The 19,440-nt window shown below is 37.8% G+C and overlaps 1 protein-coding gene across 1 annotated transcript in view; it reads right to left on the bottom strand.

Moving 5' to 3' along the window:
- The window catches only part of LOC150092758 (low-density lipoprotein receptor-related protein 2-like), a 599,453-nt gene that overhangs the window by 397,350 nt on the left and 182,663 nt on the right, over positions 1-19,440 (bottom strand). The window lies entirely within an intron of this gene.

Here is a 19,440-nt window from a genome sequence, read left to right as displayed (position 1 = left end):
TTATCAGATTAGACACAAAATTATAGAATGTTATGAGTATGATGTAAGGGCAAAAAGCTTTATAGTTGTTAAACAGTAAAAGAGAAAATATGAAATTACAAGCTACAAATTGTACTTTTGAGAAGAAACTAATGAGTGAGTGAGGGATCTGGAATTCATTCTGGACATCAGATTGAAGATCAAAGAATATATTGTGAAAAAAGAAACAGCACAAAGATTAAGGTTGCTAAGAAATTTATTGTTCCTTTTATTATTATTATTATTATTATTATTAAACAAGACCTCATGGAGTCAAAGACTCATCTAGGAGGTCCTTTTATCTCACACACATCTCATCATACCGGGTCTTAAACACATTCAAACTCCTTGCAGACACCACACTCTCAGGCAAGGCATTCCAATCATTCACAACTCTGCACGAAAAAAACCTGCCTCTCACTCCCCTACTCACACCCTCTTTATACAGTTTCCAGGGATGACCTCTGGTTCTCCCCTGATCTCCCACTATTCGCTGTAGAACTTCTCCACCATTGATCCTATAGCAACCCCTTACCAACTTGTAGGTCTCTATCATATCTCCCCTCTTCCTTCTCTCCACTAGTCTCTGCAAATTACATCTTTTCAATCTTTCCTCATACTCGACATTCCAGAGGTCAGAAACTACCTTAGTCAGTCACCTTTGGACCCTTTCCAACATCTCTTCATCCTTCTGAAAACCAGGTGACCAAATCTGGGCACAATAGTCCATGTGTGGCCTAATCAAAGCCTTATACAATGGAACAAGAATCTCCCTACTTCTACACGTCAGTGTCCTCCTCATCATTCCCAGAAGTCTTTGTGTTGTCTTCACAATTTTGGCGATGTGACCCCTAAATTTTAGATCCTTATCCACTATCACTCCCAGATCTCTTATTTCCTCTACTTCAAACAATATATTCTCACCAAGCATAAATTCTGCATCCTATCTTTGTTTTCCAAATTTTAAAACCTTACATTTTGCAACATTGAACTCACATCCCCATTTGCTTGCCCAATCACTCAATTTATTCAAGTCTTCTTGCAAGGCCACAACATCTTCACTACTCTTTATGGTTCGTCCCAACTTTGCATCATCTGCAAACAACTGAATATCTCCATCCAAATCTTCGCCAATATCATTAATATACAAGTTAAATAGTAATGGCCCTAAAACAGATCCCTGAGGCACTCCACTAGTGACTTTCCTTTTCCTGGATATTGCACCCTCATACACAACTTGTTGATACCTATCAGATAGCCAGTCTCCAATCCAATGCACTAATCTAATATCCAACCCCATCTGCTCTAGTTTGACTGTCAACTTATCATGAGGTACTCTATCAAAAGCTTTTGCGAAATCCAAGTATATTACTGTGTATCCTTCTCCTCTGTCCAAGGAAGCAGTCACTTTATTGTAATAAGTAAGTAGATTACTAAAACACGACCTCCCTTTAGCAAATCCATGCTGTCCATCAAAGATTATACCATTGTTGTCAACCCAACTCTGGATCCTAGTTCTCACAAGCTTCTCCAACAACTTAACCACAACACCTGACACACAGATAGGCCTATAGTTTGATGCTTGAGTTCGATCACCTCCTTTATGAAGTGGCACAATCTTGCCCTCCTTCCATCTTTAGGGACTTGACCAAGTGCAAGACTCGTATTAAAAAAATATGTCAAGGCAGGTGTCAACTCTCTGGCACATTCCTTCAGAATATGCGGTGATATATTATCAAGTCCCACAGCCTTATTTACATCTAGTTTACTCAACTCCCCAAACACCTCTTGCTCACTTACAGTCAGTCTCTCCTCCCCATCATCAACTGCTCTTAATCTCTCCATGAAGTCACATTCACATTCACAATTCAAGATCTTTATGAACTGCTCATTAAGTATCTCCACCACACATTCTGCAACAGCTGTCTTTATACCATTTCCTCCAATCAATGTCATCCTTCCATAATCATTCTTTCTTTTGCTGGCTACATATCGAAAAAACTCCCTAGGATTCTTTTTAGCTTCATTAGCTAACTGCTGTTCATACCTCTCTTTAGCTACTCTCACCAACCAAGTCACTCTCCTTGCCTGGTCTTTGTAGAACTCATGAAATTGGTTACTTCCACTTCTCTTATGCTGCCTCCACAATGCCCTTTTTCTCTGTATTGCATGCTTAATCTCTTTATTCATCCATCTCACACCTAACTTATTTAACCTTCTCACCCGTGGTATACATTTAGACATTGCATCCACTAAATATTTTTTGAAAATCCCCCAAGCTGTATTGATCTCTTTTCCAGCTAACTCCTCATTCCATGCTACACCTGCAAGCTGTCTCCTGAGCTCTTCATAATCACCCCCCTTGTAGTTCCACATATACCCTTTTTTCACAGGGGTCCTTGCACTGCTGGCAACCACCCAAGTAATCACCTCATGGTCACTTTCACCAATTGGTGGATGATTTGATACCTCATTGATAATTACATCCTCCGATGAGATGACCAAATCCAAGACCCTTAATCCTCTTGTGCCCTCTGTTACATACTGTCTGAGGTAGTTATCCCTCAAAAACTCAAGAAACTCATTTTCTTTACTTCCAGTTGCTATCTCTTCATTCCAGTCTATATTGCCATAATTAAAATCACCCATAATGATCACCCTTTTCTTATTTGCTTGGCTTATTTGACCATACATTTCACTATCACCACCATCCACATTACCAGGTCTATAACAACATCCCACCAAGTATTTGATTCTATTCACCTCTATCTCACACCATACTGCCTCAAAACCACTGGCCCCATTTCCCCCTTGCATCTCTACCTTGTATGGACATAACTCTTTCTCTATCATCAATAGCCCTCCCCCTCCCTTTTTACCCCTTCTATCCTCACAAAACACATCATACCTTTCCATCTCTATTCCTGTCAGGATGTCATCCTCATCTAACCATGTCTCACTTATTCCGACAATCTCTGGGTGCACAGACGCAATTAGTGCAACCATTTCATCCGCCTTGTTTCTTATACTTCTAGCATTGGTATACAAACACAACAACTCATTTCTGGATCTACAGCTAGTTCCACTGATACCACTCACTCGATGTGATCTCTCCATACTGGACTGGGGCCATTTCCCTTTCTGCTTCTTCATTTTAGAACCCTTTGCAATTCCATCTGTTTCCTTTTGATCCCTGATCATCCCATTACTTTCCTGCCCACACATTCTCTCACCTCCTCTTAGAGCATCCACCTTTCTCATGCTGTGTATCCCTGTCCACCCTGAGCCTCCCCGTTTCCCTGCTCCTCTTGCACACCCATTCTCTCATTATCTATACTCATACCACTCACTTCCACATTCATTTCCACTCCTTCAATCTCTCCTGTCTTACTCTCCTGCTCTTCCACATCACTCCCCTCTCGATCTGATTCATTCTCTCTATTCACTTCTCTACCTTCCAGCAGCAGTCTCTCCAAGCGACTCACATCATAACCACTCAAATGCAGTTCATTGCTCCCATACAGCTCACTTCATCCCTCAAACTCATTCCACACATTAACAAACTGTACTCCCATCTCCTCACACATTTCAGCCAGAATATCATTCATAATCCTTGCTCTCCGCCTCATTTCACCACAATCATACCTAGGCAACACACTGACCACCCTTCCTGTCACACTATTCTCCTTTATCTTTCCAAGCAGTCTCCTGACATTCATTTTGACATGCTCTTTGTTCTCTCTCAAATCATTCGTACCAATTAATACAATTAACTCTTTTGCTCGTTCCCGCCTCATATTCAATGCCTCAATCACTCTACTCGTTTTACCGCCTGGAAAACATACCTTGTGCATTTTATCCTCTAGCACACCTTTAATAATGGAGTCGCCATACAATGCCACTCGCTCATCTTTTGTTAACTCTTTCATGCCATCATGATTTATTTTAATAGTTTTGACCTGCATTCTCTTAATTTCATTCCGCATCCATTTCATTTCTTGCTTCATCCAATCCAATTCACCTTCTGACAACTCCAATATAAACATCTCAGAAATGGAGTTCTTCCCTGAACTTTTCAAAGTGGATATGTTGCAACAATTGTTACATATATACACCCAAAAATGTTAAAGACATGGAATGTTAGGTTAAATGAGAAGAAATATATTACAACATGTGAGAAGTATGATGAAAGGTTAGGATGTTCCGAAAATGAAAATGGCATCGCCATTGCCCACACAGACAGCCTATTTAAATCATCCTGCAAGCTCTCGAAATCACCCTGAATATTTCCTACATCATTTATGTACAAACTAAACAGTAGTGGGTCCCAGCACTGAACCATGCAGCACACCACTAGTCACCTGTCTTTGCCTTGATTCTATCCCTCCATAAATCACTTTTTGATATCTGTCCAGCAGGCACCATCTTATCCACATAACCAGTATCATACCCATCCCCATTTGTTCTAATTTGTGTAACAGAGTTCCATGTGACATTCTGTCAAATGCCTTGACAAAATCCAGCAGAATCATCATGTAGCCATTTCCTTTATCCAACTCAGCTGTCACTAATATACTAATATAAAAAACATAGTAAGTAACTAAGGCATGACCAACCCTTAACAAAGCCATTCTGTCCTTCATAAAGTATCATATTTTTTATCCACCCATTCTTGAATTCCCTTTTTGACCAATTTTTCCAGTACTTTTACCACCACTCCTCAGATTCTGATTGGTCTATAATTTGCTAGTGCAATCTTAAAACCTCCCTTATGCAGGGGAATTTGTCCTCTTTCCACTCCTTGGAACTCTACTAGAGCTGGAATTTGAAAGAGTCTACTCAGTACTCAGAGGCATTGCCAGTTGCACATTGTAACAAAACTGGAGCTAATATCCCATCTAATCCCACAGCTGTATTTATATTGAGATTCTGCAATATTCTAAAAAATCTCCAATACATCCATCTCTCTTTTCAAATCAGTCTATCACATATGTCACAGCAGTAACCTCACTTTGATGATATATGCTTGCAAAGTGGTCAACTCAGCAACTCAACTATTTTATTTATTTATTTTTATTATTATTTCTGTCACTTCATCACCATCAGCACTTGTTAGCGTTAATTTTCCATAGTCATTTTTCCTCTTACTTGTCACATAACAAAATACTCTTTGGAATTTCTTTTGGCCTGCTTGGCTCGATTCTTCTTGTAATCTAATGTTGCCTTCCTTACCATCTGGTCACCTTTCTTGCCTTACCCTTGCACTGTTCATAAGTCTGTTGGTCACCTTTCTCCTCATATATCCTCCCCAATATATTCTAATTCTGCAGCTCATGCTTAATAATATTACTCATTCATCTAACTCCTACCTGATTAACCCTCCTTACCTTAGGTATACAATTTAACATTGCTTCCTCTAGATGACCCTCAACTATCTCCCACACACTACTAACATCCTTACCCTGCAGTGTTTTATGCCATGGCACAGATTTAAGCTTCTTCCTATGCTTGTCATTATCACCTGCCTTGTAGTTCCACATAATCCCTTTCTTGACAGAATATTCCTCATGTTGTACAATCTCCCAAGTCAAGACCACATGTCACTTTCACCAATCAAAGGCAACGTGGTCACATTGGTTATGGATAGCTCTTCTGATCCTATGACCAGGTCCAATACTCTCATGTCCCAAGTCCCCTCAATCACATGCTGCCTCAAGTAATGATCTCTTATTAGATGCATAAATTTTATTTCCTTCTTGCCATGTAATCTCTCTTCCTTCCAGTCTATATCTCAATAGCTGAAGTCTCCCATAATCACTCAACCTGCTCTCATTGTACTAATTTGCTGATGTATGTCTTCCAGATCCTCCCCTGGAACCTTTTCCCCAGGCATTTACCAACAATTGTATATTTTGTCTTACTGGCTTTGATCTTACACCAGATTACTTCAAATGAACAGCCACCCTCCTGCCTATCTGCTATTCTTTCTGGCTGCAATTCATCTGCTATCATCAGCAGTACTCCACCCCATTCTACCTTCCTTGAAAATACAGTAGTCTGCCCTTATCTACGGGAGCAACATTCCATGTCCCCCAGTCGATACCTTAACCCGCAGATAGCACTAAACCCTATATATGCTATGTTTTTTCCTATACATACATACCTACAATAAAGTTTAATTTATAAAATCAGGCACATAAGAGATTGACAACAATGACTAATAATAAAATAGAACAATTATTGTATAGCAATATATTGTAATAAAAATTGCACAGTGATGCATCTGCTGTGGTCTACCTTAAATTCTCATGTTAATGAAATGACCATTGGAAGGGAAAGAGTCCGACTTTCAAAATGGAATAATTCAAAATGTACTGATGAGCTCCAATTTTCTTTGGTTTTGCTGTTATGATTAAAAGGTAAGAAGTTGCATTATATGCAAATTTTGAAATTTTAGATGAATTCAATTCCTTCCAATTTTAACCATAAGTGACTAACGGGTGGGTAGCATATACAGTATGGTACAGTACAGCATGGATGTGCTGGAAAAAAGGATACTTCATGTCCCGGGCAGGATGATACGAGATTATCATGCTACTCAGAACACAATTTAAAGCTTATGAATTGTTTATTTCTGAAATTTTCCATTTAATATTTTCAGACTAGAGTTAACTGTGGGTAATTGAAGCCACAGAAAGTGAACCAGTGCATACGGGACAGGACTACAGTACTAAACCCTTCACATTCTATCCCTGTAACTACATCTGCTGTCAGCCAAGTCTCACTAATACCTATAACTTTTGGTAAGGTTGCACTAACCAATGACAAACACTCCTCCCGCATCCCTTTAGAATCCCAATCACCCTTACTTCCTGAATTGACTACCCTATTCAATATTTTTGCTCAAGAGACCAGATTCCACATTTGGTCATTCTCACAGTCAACTTCCTCATGGGTGCCTTCACACACACTCAATTGCTTCCACTAACTGCTTGTTTTCCTGAATTTACACTTCAGCATGCTCAGTGAACAGAGCTCTCTAGATACCTAACACCAAAACTATTTAGATGAGGTCCATCAGCATTGTACAAATCCTTCTTTTCATCAAACACAGTTCCACAAATACTACATTATTCTTTCTGCACAACCTACATATTGATTCATTTGCTATTAACACCACTCCTCCTTAGTTCACTTCTATCACAGCATGGCAAGAGACTTACAATATTCACCTTCTCGCTCTTCATTTTTGCTTTGTCTATCAACTACTTCACAGCCTTCCCCATAAAATACTACTTGCCTCTCAGATCATTAGTGCTATCCAAGACAATTCTTTTGCCTTACCTTTTTGCATCCAGATGATGTGACTAATATCCTTCATGTTTTTGACAGGGAAACATGATTTTGTTACTTTCATTAAACACTTCTCCTGATCATTGAGTCTCTATACATAATTTTCTACTTAACTTGTTTTAGTCATTTGTTTGCATGTCTCTCAATTCTTACTTCACAACTGCTTATTTCTCTTCTCAGCCTGCTAATTTTATGCCTCCTCAATAACTTGCAATTTTTCACTTTGTTCAATTAAAATTAATATTCAAGTGTGTAATTATTTATGTCCATTTCTTTCTCCTGTATTTCCACCACCACATGTTTGACATTAATTCTGACATTTTCTATCCTACCATTGATACTGTCCACTCTACTAACATTTGTTTCAGTTTCATCACCTAAATGGCACTCACTTTGGAAACATTTAATACACATTTGCTCTCTAGTTTCAATTTTTTCGATATGTCCTTTAATTTTTATGATGAATACATCTCACTCACTCTCTCTCACACACACATTGCACTGCAGAAAATCATGCAAATTCAAATCACCAGACAACATGGTCTTTGGTGCCATTGTTCCATGCATAGAGGCCATACTGACAACATCAAATTAAAAAAAATAATAATACAAAGTTTACTTATGAACTAAATAACTCAGTCAATCACACACCCATTTAAAGCAAAAACTACAATAAGTGAACCTAATGTTATCAACTAAAATATGAAAAAATTACTTATCTTTCAGGAGGAAGAAAGAAGTTAACGGAAAGAAGCAAGCATCTAAAGATAAGGTGGATTTATATGGTGATTCAATCATTAAAGGTGTGATAAATAAACATTACATGTTTTCCAGGCGGTACAATAAAATGAAGATCCGATGCTTTGCATGAAAGGAAGGAACGTGCTTCAGAATTAATGGTAGTGGTGGGCATAAATGACTTGGATAGTGAGAAAAAGAATGTATACCTGTATTTCAGGTAGTGAATGAGATTCAGAATCTTGGGGTGATGATAGCCAGTGGACTAAAGTTCTGAGGACACAGTGCAAGTGTTGTGAAGACTGCACATGGTATTGCTTATATGATAAGAAGTATATTAACATACAGGAATAAGGAAGTGGTGCTTTTATATAAGGCATTGGTCAGACAACATATGGACTACTATGCTAAAATTTGGTCACCAAATTTTTTATTGTAATGATGATGATAATGATATTAAACTTCTTTATTCATCTTTGTACCATTTTCTAAAATTTCTTCATTCACTTGAAATGCTAGTGACTTGATCTGTGCATAGTTCAAGATAATTCTATTGAATAGATCCACCACATCATCTTTTCTAGTCAATATTTTTGTAACCATTGCAGCAATCTACTGGCCAGTCTTCAGCACTTTGAAATTCAGCCTGAACTTCGATTCCCTGTTGCCTATCACATCAAGATTGCTTTCCGCCTCCAGAACACCCAAACCAATAAAATATGAATCCTTTGATCACAGAATCTCAAGTTTTAAAACCTTGTCACCTTATTACAAAAAGGCAATAGCAGCATTGAATGAGGGAGATGGATACACAGTAATATTCTTAAACTTTACAAAGGCTTTTGATAGATTAACACATAATATGTTGATAGTCCAACTAGAGTAGATGGGGTAATGGGTTTGGATATTAGACTGGTGCATTGGATTGGAGATTGGCTGTCTGATAGGTACCAACAAGTTATGTGTGGATGAGTAATATCCCAGAAGAGGAAAGTCACTAGCGTGTCTCGGGGGTCTATTTTAGAGCCACTGCTGTTTAACCTGTGTGTTAATGATACTGGGGAAGATTTGAATAGGGGATATACTGTCTGAAGATAATGCAAAACTGGGATGATTGAACTATGAGGAGTACAGATGATGTTGCCTTACAAGAAGACGAATAGACTGAGTAAATGGGCACATGAGTGGGGATAACAGTTTGATGTTGTGAAATTATTATTATTATTCAGGCCTTCATGGAGTCAAAAGACTCGTCATGGGAGGTCCTTTCTAAGAAACACAAGTCTATTAAGACTCATCGAGGGAGGTCCCTCCTAGGAAACACAAAGTCTATCACACCACTCTTTAAATGCATTGACCGTTCTCGCTCTCACCACTCTATCAGGCAATGCATTCCATGGTTCAACCACCCTCCATGCAAAGAAACCATTCCTCACCCTCCTGCTCACAGTTTCCTTTCGTAACTTCCAGGGATTTCCCCTTGTAATGACTCCTTCCCGCTGTTCAACCAAGCAAAAGAACTCCCCAGTGTCAACCCTGTAACCACCTCTCAACAGTTTAGAAGTCTCAATTACATCACACCTCCTTCTATCCACCAACCTCAGCCGATCCTCATAACTAACATGTACAGTCCCAACACCATCTTTGTTATCTGCCTTTGTACCCCTTTCCACAGTTAATTTATCCCCTTCAAATCCTGAGGACCAGATCTGAGAACAATAGTCTAAGGGTGGTCAGAGTCTTATACAACGGAATGATAACTATTTTATCTCTGCACGTCAGTCCTTCTCATTATTGCAGCAATCCTTTGTGTTACCTTCACTACCTTTGCAATATGTCCCCTAAATTTCAGGGGACATATTGCAATGTTTCTATCAATCATCAAACCCAGATCTCTTATCTAAAACAGTTTCTATCAATCATCAAACCCAGATCTCTTATCTAAAACAGTTTCTATCAATCATCAAACTCAGATCTCTTGTCTCTCCTACTTCCTCCAGTTTAACTCCTTCCATAGAGTATGCAGCGTCCCATCGATGTGTCCCAAACCTCAAGACCTTACATTTTGCTGCATTAAACCAATACCCCGATTCATTTGCCCATCTATCTAGCTTATTCAAATTCTCTTGTAGGGCTAACACATCTGCACTATTACTAATAACCCTTCCCAGCTTCGCATCATCCGCAAACAACCGAATATCCCCTTGCAATCCATGGACAATGTCATTGATATAAAGGTTAAACAATAATGGTCCCAGTACTGAGCCCTGTGGAACCCCACTTGTAACCTTCTGCCTCTTTCATATTGCTCCCCCATACACAACTCTCTGATACCTATCAGACTGCCAATCCTGAATCCAGTTGACCAATCTGACATCCAGAACAATGTGCTGCAACTTGAATATCAGCTTATGTGGCACTCTGTCAAATGCCCTTGCTAAGTCTAGGAAAATGGCAGTATATGCCTTTCCCTCATCTAATGCTCTTGTAACATTATCATAAAAGGCATGTTGCTAAAACAAGAGCGCCCCCTTCACAAATCCATGTTGACTCTCACAGATAACATTACCCATATCTACCCATAAATAGCATGTTGCTAAAACAAGAGCGCCCCCTTCACAAATCCATGTTGTCTCTCACAGATAACATTATCCATATCTGCTGTATATAGTCCCTCACCACCTTCTCCAAGATCTTACTAACTATTGATGACACACAAACTGGCCTATAATTAGACACTTCCAGTCTGCTACCGCCCTTATGCCATGGCACTATCTTATTTCCATTCCATGGCACCTTTCCTGCAACCAGACTTTCATTGAAAAGCCAGGTCAAAGGCACTGTCAGTTCCTTAGCACATTCTCTCAAAACTCGTGGTGAAATACCATCTAGTCTCACAGCTTTACTAACATCCAGAGTACTCAGTATGGGGAACACACTCTCCTCCTGCACTTCTAAACCCGAACCTGCTCTATCCCTCTAGTATTCAAATTGACTCCTCCAGGATGAAATACTCCAATAAAATGTTCATTGAACAATTCCACTATGTCCTCTGCATCAGTCACTCTATTCCCATTTTTATCCCACAATGTCATTCTTCCACAGTCATTTCTCCTCCTACTGGCCACATTGCTAAAAAATTCCCTAGAATTTTCCTTGGATCTAGGTCCAATCTTTTCTCATATTCCAGTTTCGCCTCCTCTTCTTCACTCTTGGAATACAGCTAACCATTGCTGCTAACAAATATTCCTTCACAATTTCCCAAGCACTAATGATATCCATGCCTTCCAATTCCTCCCTCTACGAAACTTCCCGAAGTTGATGTCTAAGACTATTATAATCACCTGCTTTATAATTCCACATACGTTCCCGTCTCTTTGATACTCCTGCATGTCTATTCATTTTCCAAGTCAAAACCATATGGTCACTCTCTCCAACTGGTGGGAGAGATATCATCTCAGTTATTATCAGCTATTTTGAAAACAAAAATGGGATACAGAAATTACTCTTGGTGAGGATATATTGTTGTAGCTGGAGGAAATAAAAGATCATGGAGTGATCTTGGATAAGGATCTGAAATTCAGAGGTCATATTGCCAAAATTGCGAGGACAACACAATGAATTCTGGGAATGATGCAAAGAACACTTGACTTGACTTAGAAGTAAAGAGATTCTGATTCCACTGGATAAAGTTCTGATTAGGCCATATATGGACTACTGTACCCATATTTGTTCATGTGGTTTTCAAAAGGATAAAGAGATGCTGGAGAGGGTCTAGAGGAATTAACTAAAACAGTTTCTGATCTCTGGAAGGTTGAATATGAAGAAAGATTGAGATGATGCAATTTGCAGAGTCTAGTGGATAGGAAGAAGGGGGGGGGTGTTATGATAGATGCGTACAAGTTAGTAAATGGTTGTTATAGGATTAATGTTGAAGAGGTTTTTCTAAAATGTTGGGAGATTGGGGAAGCTGTATAAGAGAGTGTGAGCAAGGGAGTGAAAAACAGTTTTTTTTCATGGAGAGTTGTGAATGATTGGAATGCACAGCTTGAGAACATGGTGTGTGCAGAGAATTTGAATGTGTTTAGAGCACAGTATGATGAGATGTGTGTATGACAAAAGGGACCGCCTAGATGAGTCTGATACCCCATGGGATAGTAGGATAATAATATTCCACCTATTCCTCTATGAGCCATTACCAATTTTCCAAAACCTTAACTACCACTGATAAAATACAAAACAAGTTTGTACAGTTTGATACTTCTGTTTTAATGCAACCTTTTGAATCAACCATATTTAGATTCTAAGGTTCGGTGTAGTGGTGGAGACAGTTGTATAGTGGGTGTCCTTCCGCGATGAGTCTTTGGACCCCTTGGAGGTGTCGAGAATAATAATAATAATAAATTACAGTTCTGTTGATGAGTGTACTTATTGCACACAACAGTCTTCTCATAAATAATGTTTGTAAATTAAGATTTGAACAAATGCATTACATTGACTTAATGCTTAGAAAACTGGAATAAGCAGAAATTAGCAGAAACAAAACAAACAGGAAATATACAACACAAATAAGAGTACATTAAATCTCTCCACCACACGCACAGAGAGAGAGAGAGATTTTAAAAATTATATCAGGTTAAGCAGAAAACAGGATAATATAAGGCTTCTAGCATTTTAAATTTTCAGTAGAGAGAGAGATATCAGTACACAGGTATGCTGAAGTCTTGCAGTTCACTGGAAGAAAAAAAAAAAGGAGATCAATCTTCTCAATAACTGGCCTAGGATACAAGGGAAGTTTGTAATTTGAATCAAGAAAATTATGTGATAGGTGGTGAGAGCGAAAAAATGGACAAGGATTGTAGGAATCAGGTATGACAAGTGGTGTCAGCAGGACTTCTCAGATGCAATTCCTGCACACTTATTATTGGACATTCCTAGACTCAGAAATGAATAGATAGTGATATAGAAGTGGCAGGAGGGGAGTGATCAATGTGGGTGACAATAAGCATGTTAATACAGATTGAAATAAAGAAATTGGATCCAGGGGAAAGAGAATGCACTTCTCAAGTATTATATGGATATCTCCATAGAATCGGAAGACTAATCATGGGAGACCCACGCTACCCATTTTTCATACAACACCTATCATACCTCTCCCTAAACTCATTCACTGGCAGAGCAGAGACAACTAATTCTGGCAATCCTCTCTAATATTTCTCACTCATCACTCTCCAAAGCAAAAAGTAAGTCTTGTCCACACAAGCTTATTAACCACACTGAACTTCCAGAGATGACTGCTAACTCTCTCTATTTGTCATGCATAGAAAAAGTGCATGACGAATAAAGAAAACTTTAATAACATTATTTTATTTTTATATAAATCAAGTGGATATTAAATCCAGCATTATTTCAAAGCCGAATGTAGAAACTATAAAAGTTTCACAGCGAAGTTGACCAGAGAGCTTACAGGAATACACTCACTGGCATTTACGAGTTACCCTAGTGCGAGCCATACAGAAGACATAGATGACGCCATTATATATTCGCCTTTTAATCACCTATCAGGCCAGTGAAATCTTATCAAAATGGACCAATAAAAAACAAATATATAAAAGCTTGGGCAGTGCCTATGTCTTCTGTATGGCCCATGCTGGGGCAACTCATAAATGTCAGTGAGTGTATTCCTGTAAGCTTTTTGGTCAACTTCCTTACGAAACTTTTATAGTTTCTACATTCCTTATATATATCCACTTCATTTATATAATTGTGCATCACCGAAATGAAGCCTTTTGGCTCTTCATTTTAGTAAATTAATTTTTTAGTTAATTTAATGAAGAACTTGAATAAGTTATAAGTTTCAAACATGTCCCCTCTTTCCCATCTATCAACTGAACTTGGCAACCACACATCTTCAACCTATCCTCAAAGGGAGAATCCCACAAACATGTCATTAGCTTGGGCACGCATCTCTATCCTTTCAACCACTTCCTGATCTACTACATATCAGCTTTGTTCTTAATTACCCTGCCCATCTTTGCATCATCAGCAAATAGCTGTATATATTGAATGTCAAACCCTTCCCAATGTCATTAATGTAAAAATTGAATAATGGACCGAGGACTGATCCTTGAGGCACCATTCGTTACCTTGAATCTTTCAAATTCACCCCCCCCCCCATATATGACTTTTTGATATCTGTCAGTCAGCCATCTTATCCAACCAAGGCGTTTATAATCCAACCCATATTCTCCAATTTACGAAACATCTTCCATGTTGTATTCTGTCAAAAGCATTAGCAAAACCCAAAAGTATTATAGTGTATCCATTCCCCTTGTCTAACTCAGTGGTAATATTATTACAGAATATGAGCAAATTGCTGAAACATGACCTTCCTCTAGTAAACTCATGCTGTTTGTTGCAAAGTGTATATTCTCTATCAACCCATTTCTGAATGCGAGCCCTAACCAACTTTTCCAAAATGCTCACGACCACTCCTGAGATAATCACTGATCAATAGTCGGATACATCGGTCTCTGCACCACCCTCCCTTGTGCAATGGGATTACCATACATTCTTTCCACTGCTGTGGAATCTTCCCTGTTTTGAGACTCAAATTATATAGCCTGATCAAGGGGAATAGCCAGTTCAGCTGAACACTCTTTTAGCATCCGTGCTGATACCCCCATCAGTTCCTATTGCATAATTTTCAGTTTGTTCAACAGCTCTAGTACTTTCTCCACATCCATATGAGTTTTCTTATATGGTGAAGAGGAAACAGTGAATTCAATATTGCATATACCAAGTTCAGTGGTGGCCCATACCTAAGCACTGCAACACTGCAGCAACCCCAAGGAAAAAATGAAAAAAATAAATTTCGTTTGTGTTTATAAATAATAACAATGCTTACAACATTATATAAATGCAATACAACATGTTAAAGGTTACAGCTTATGTTTTGACATTGATTGAATAGTTAATAATTGGAATTGTTTGATTAATGCTTTAGATTATGAAACAAATACACTGTGATCTAATGCTGATATTCATTTGTGCTTGTCATTGCATGTTACTTCATTAGATATACTGCCGTCTGGGCAGTGTATCTTATTATTGCGCACATTATTTCTGTGAGATACGAAACATTTATTATTGGTACGTGTGTGGTGAACTATTTTTTGTAAATCTCATTTTATTTTGTTAAAATAACATATAAGTATTTATTTATCATAGATACAAAGCTGAATTATGATGAGTGTCACTGCTGAAAATATGAAAAGAATTATATTTTTCAATTATCGTTACACGAAACAAATGCACTGTGATCTAACGCCAATATTCGTTTGCGCTTGTCATTGCATGTTACATCATTAGATACACTGCCATTTGGGCAGTGTATCTTATTATTGCATGCATTATTTCTGTGAGATATGAAACGTGCATGTGCGTGGTGAATGTTTTTTGTAAATCTTATTTTAATTTGTTAAAATAACATATAATTATTTATTTATTATAGATAAAAGGATGAATTATGATGAGTGTCACTTGTGAAAATATGAAAAGAATCACATTTTTTCAATTATTGTTACACGAAACAAATGCACTGTGATCTAACGCCAATATTCATTTGCGCTTGTCATTGCATGTTACATCATTAGATACACTGCCATTTGGGCAGTGTATCTTATTATTGCATGCGTTATTTCTGTGAGATATGAAACGTGCATGTGCGTGGTGAATTTTTTTTGTAAATCTTATTTTAATTTGTTAAAATAACATATAATTAATTATTTATTTATTATAGATAAAAGGATGAATTATGATGAGTGTCACTTGTGAAAATATGAAAAGAATCACATTTTTTCAATTATTGTTACAAGAAACAAATGCACTGCGATCTAACGCCAATATTCGTTTGCGCTTGTCACTGCTATTGATGCAAAACTTTTATTATCGGTGTTTGTTCGTGGTGAGGATGAAATATTTTTAATAAAACAATTTTTAATGTGTAAATTTATTTATTAATAAATTCGTTACTGATTAGGAAAAATTTTTTTAAAATTTTATTTATTTTTATATATGCAGCACCCCCACTTAAAATTTTCAAGGGCCGCCACTGACCAGGTTGATAGCTTTTAGCAATATGGCTACTCATTAGTTGAACAATCAACTCTGCATCAGTCACCCACACACCATTAGCATTCGGTAGAGTTATTCTTTCAAATTCATTCTTTTTGTTACTTGCAACATAACGACAGAATTCTTTTGGGTTGTCTTTAATTTGCACAGCCAGTTTCTTTTCATACTTGGACTTAGCTTTCCATACAACATTTGAGACTCTTCGGGCCTGCTGCTTATAATTATCATAACTGACATCATCCTTATGCACATGATATTCCTTCCACATCATTTTCTTATGAATCTCTTGCTTAATTAGATTACACATGGATTTCACTTCTATTTTGTTTATTCTTTGAAATCTAGGGACACATTCTGATATCACATCATTTAAGCATTTTTTAAACACTTCCCATGCACTGTCGATATCCTTCCCATCCAATAACTGATACCATGGCACAGAACCAAGCATACCCCTCGATGGTCATAATTTCCTGCTTTGTATTGTTGAAAGTTTATTTTTCACTTGGTTAGAGTATAATAAATTTAGTTTAATCCTTTATCCAAGTGTGAGCAAACAAAGTTTGCGCCTGAAAGTATCTTCAGGACTGGGTTAAGGTGGTACAACACCAGGGCAACGCGCTGCAAAGGTGGAGCAAGCTACCAACACTCCTAATCTCAATATCTCCTATAATGCAAAACACATCTCCTTGCGGATATGTCTAATGTTATGCATTAAGGGAAGGGCCACTACCCAGACTAGTTTCGACCTTTATTGAGGTCTCTTCAGTGGGAGCCAGGCCCAAGTGGAGATATCAGGCAGAAGCCTTTGCAACGAGTTGCCCTGGTGTTGTACCACCTTAACCCAGTCCTGAAGATACTTTCAGGTGCAAACTTTGTTTGCTCACACTTGGATAAAGGATTAAACTAAATTTATTATACTCTAACCAAGTGAAAAATAAACTGTCAACATCTTTCTCTAAATCCAGAGTAAATTATTAAAAAAGGGTGGCACACCAAGTGGCAATTCCTATAGGTAGAGATGACCTGCTAATGCTTCTGCCTGATATCTCCACTTGGGCCTGGCTCCCACTGAAGAGACCTCAATAAAGGTCGAAACTAGTCTGGGTAGTGGCCCTTCCCTTAATGCATAACATTAGACATATCCGCAAAGAGATGTGTTTTGCATTATAGGAGATATTGAGATAGGAGTATTGGTAGCTTGCTCCACCTTTGCAACGAGTTGCCCTGGTGTTGTACCACCTTAACCCAGTCCTGAAGATACTTTCAGGCGCAAACTTTGTTTGCTCACACTTGGATAAAGGATTAAACTAAATTTATTAAATTCCTGCTTTGTAGTTCTGCAGGTAACCTTTTCTGAATGAAACATTCATATACTTACCCACTTTCCAAGTGAGTACTGCATGGTAACTATTCTGTCACCAACTGGTGGCAGAATAGTTACGTCTTTAACTGAAACCTCCTCTGACACTATAATCTAACATAATAGATCTAACACACTTTGACCACGAGTTCCTTCTGTTGCTTGAGAAAGTTGTCTTGCAACAGCTCAATAAATTCATTTTCATTTTTCTCATGCAATTTCATAGCTACTCAATCAATGTTCAGATAATTAATGTTCACTATTATGATTACTCTTTTTGAACCCAACATATTTATTTGGTTATGCATTTCTTCATCCGTCACTAGCAACTGATCCATCAGGTCTGTAACAGCACAGCACTATGTATTTAATCTTGTTAGACTCCATTTCACACCAGATGGCTTCAAACTCACTGTCACATGAAAAACTGTTAATAGTATTGCATCATAGGTCTCAACTCTAACTGGGTTCAAGTCATCTGATATTAGCAGCATACTCCCTTCTCTCCTATGATTTCCAAAATTACTATTCCCTCCCCCGATGAACTCGATAGCAACTAGTATGTCTGCATCTGTCAACCAGATCTCACTAATGTCTACAATATGAGGTCCCAATATATTAACCAAGGCTACAAATTCTACTTCTTTGTTTCTGATACTCCTAGCATTCATGTACAGACATAATAATGTTGCATCTCGCAGTTCAATAACTTGCAGATCTCTGTTCTTATCTAGTTCCTTATTTATGCAGACATCATTACACATGCTTGATAGGTCCAAACTAGACGAACACAGAATTGTTCTCTGTTCACAATTCCATAATAATAACCATTTCCATCATTAACACAGTTATCTAACATCGTCGCTCTTACACACAGATTCTCACGATTCCTCTCACTAGAATTTGGTTTCCCTGACTATCTGTGTTAGGTCTTATATCAATTAATAATTTTTCAAGACTCCTGATTTTGCAGCATTAAACTGATAATCATTGTCCTTTGCCCACATTACCAATTTATTTAAATCAATCCACAGGATATCAAACATCAGCTTTGTCAACTGTTGCCCTCCCTAGTTTTGGAGAGGGCAATATCACCTCTTATATCTTTCCCTATATATGATTAATATACAAATTAAAGAGCAGTAGCTCTAGTACAGAACCTACAGTGCTCCACTAGTCAAGCTCTTTCATCTTGATTTGGCTCTACCATACACCACACTCTGATCTGTGCCTCTCAGCCAACCCCCTATCCATGCCTCATATGTATTCCCATTGTGGTTCCAACTTATTTAATAGTTTTTCATATGGTATTCTGCCTTTGAAAAGTCCTGCCGTATCATGGTATAACAACTTCCTTCATTATTATAAAAGGTGAATAAATTACTAAGGCAGGAACTACTTTTTACAAAGCCATGCTGCCCGCCATAGAGTATCATATTCCTATATACCCATTTCTGGATTTTATCTTTAACCACTTCCAGGGTGATCGTCAGATTAGATCGCACCCTGAGGCAAACAATTAAATATTGCCCCTGATGGATTATAAGACAAAAATATAATAAAATCTCCAATTGCTATTTTATTTTTATTACAAGAGAAACATTAATGCAAAACGATTACATAATAATATTAATTAAATGTTTGCTCTACAGCGATATTGCACAATAAAACTGTTTATAAGCTCTTCTAAATTTGAATTCTTATAAATTTAAATTATAAGCTATGTCTGCCTCTATCGATATAGTTGCTAGACTGACCAATCTTTCTTGGGTCATTGCTGTTCACAAATTATTTTTAATCAGTTTAAGCTTGAAAAAACTTCTTTCTGCACT

The sequence above is a fragment of the Typopeltis vanoorti genome, chromosome 25 (assembly GCF_054136105.1).
Source record: "Typopeltis vanoorti isolate ZY-2024b chromosome 25, IOZ_Tvanoo_1.0, whole genome shotgun sequence".
Classification (NCBI taxonomy): Eukaryota; Metazoa; Arthropoda; class Arachnida; order Uropygi; family Thelyphonidae; genus Typopeltis; species Typopeltis vanoorti.
This window is presented reverse-complemented; position numbering and strand designations above follow the sequence as displayed.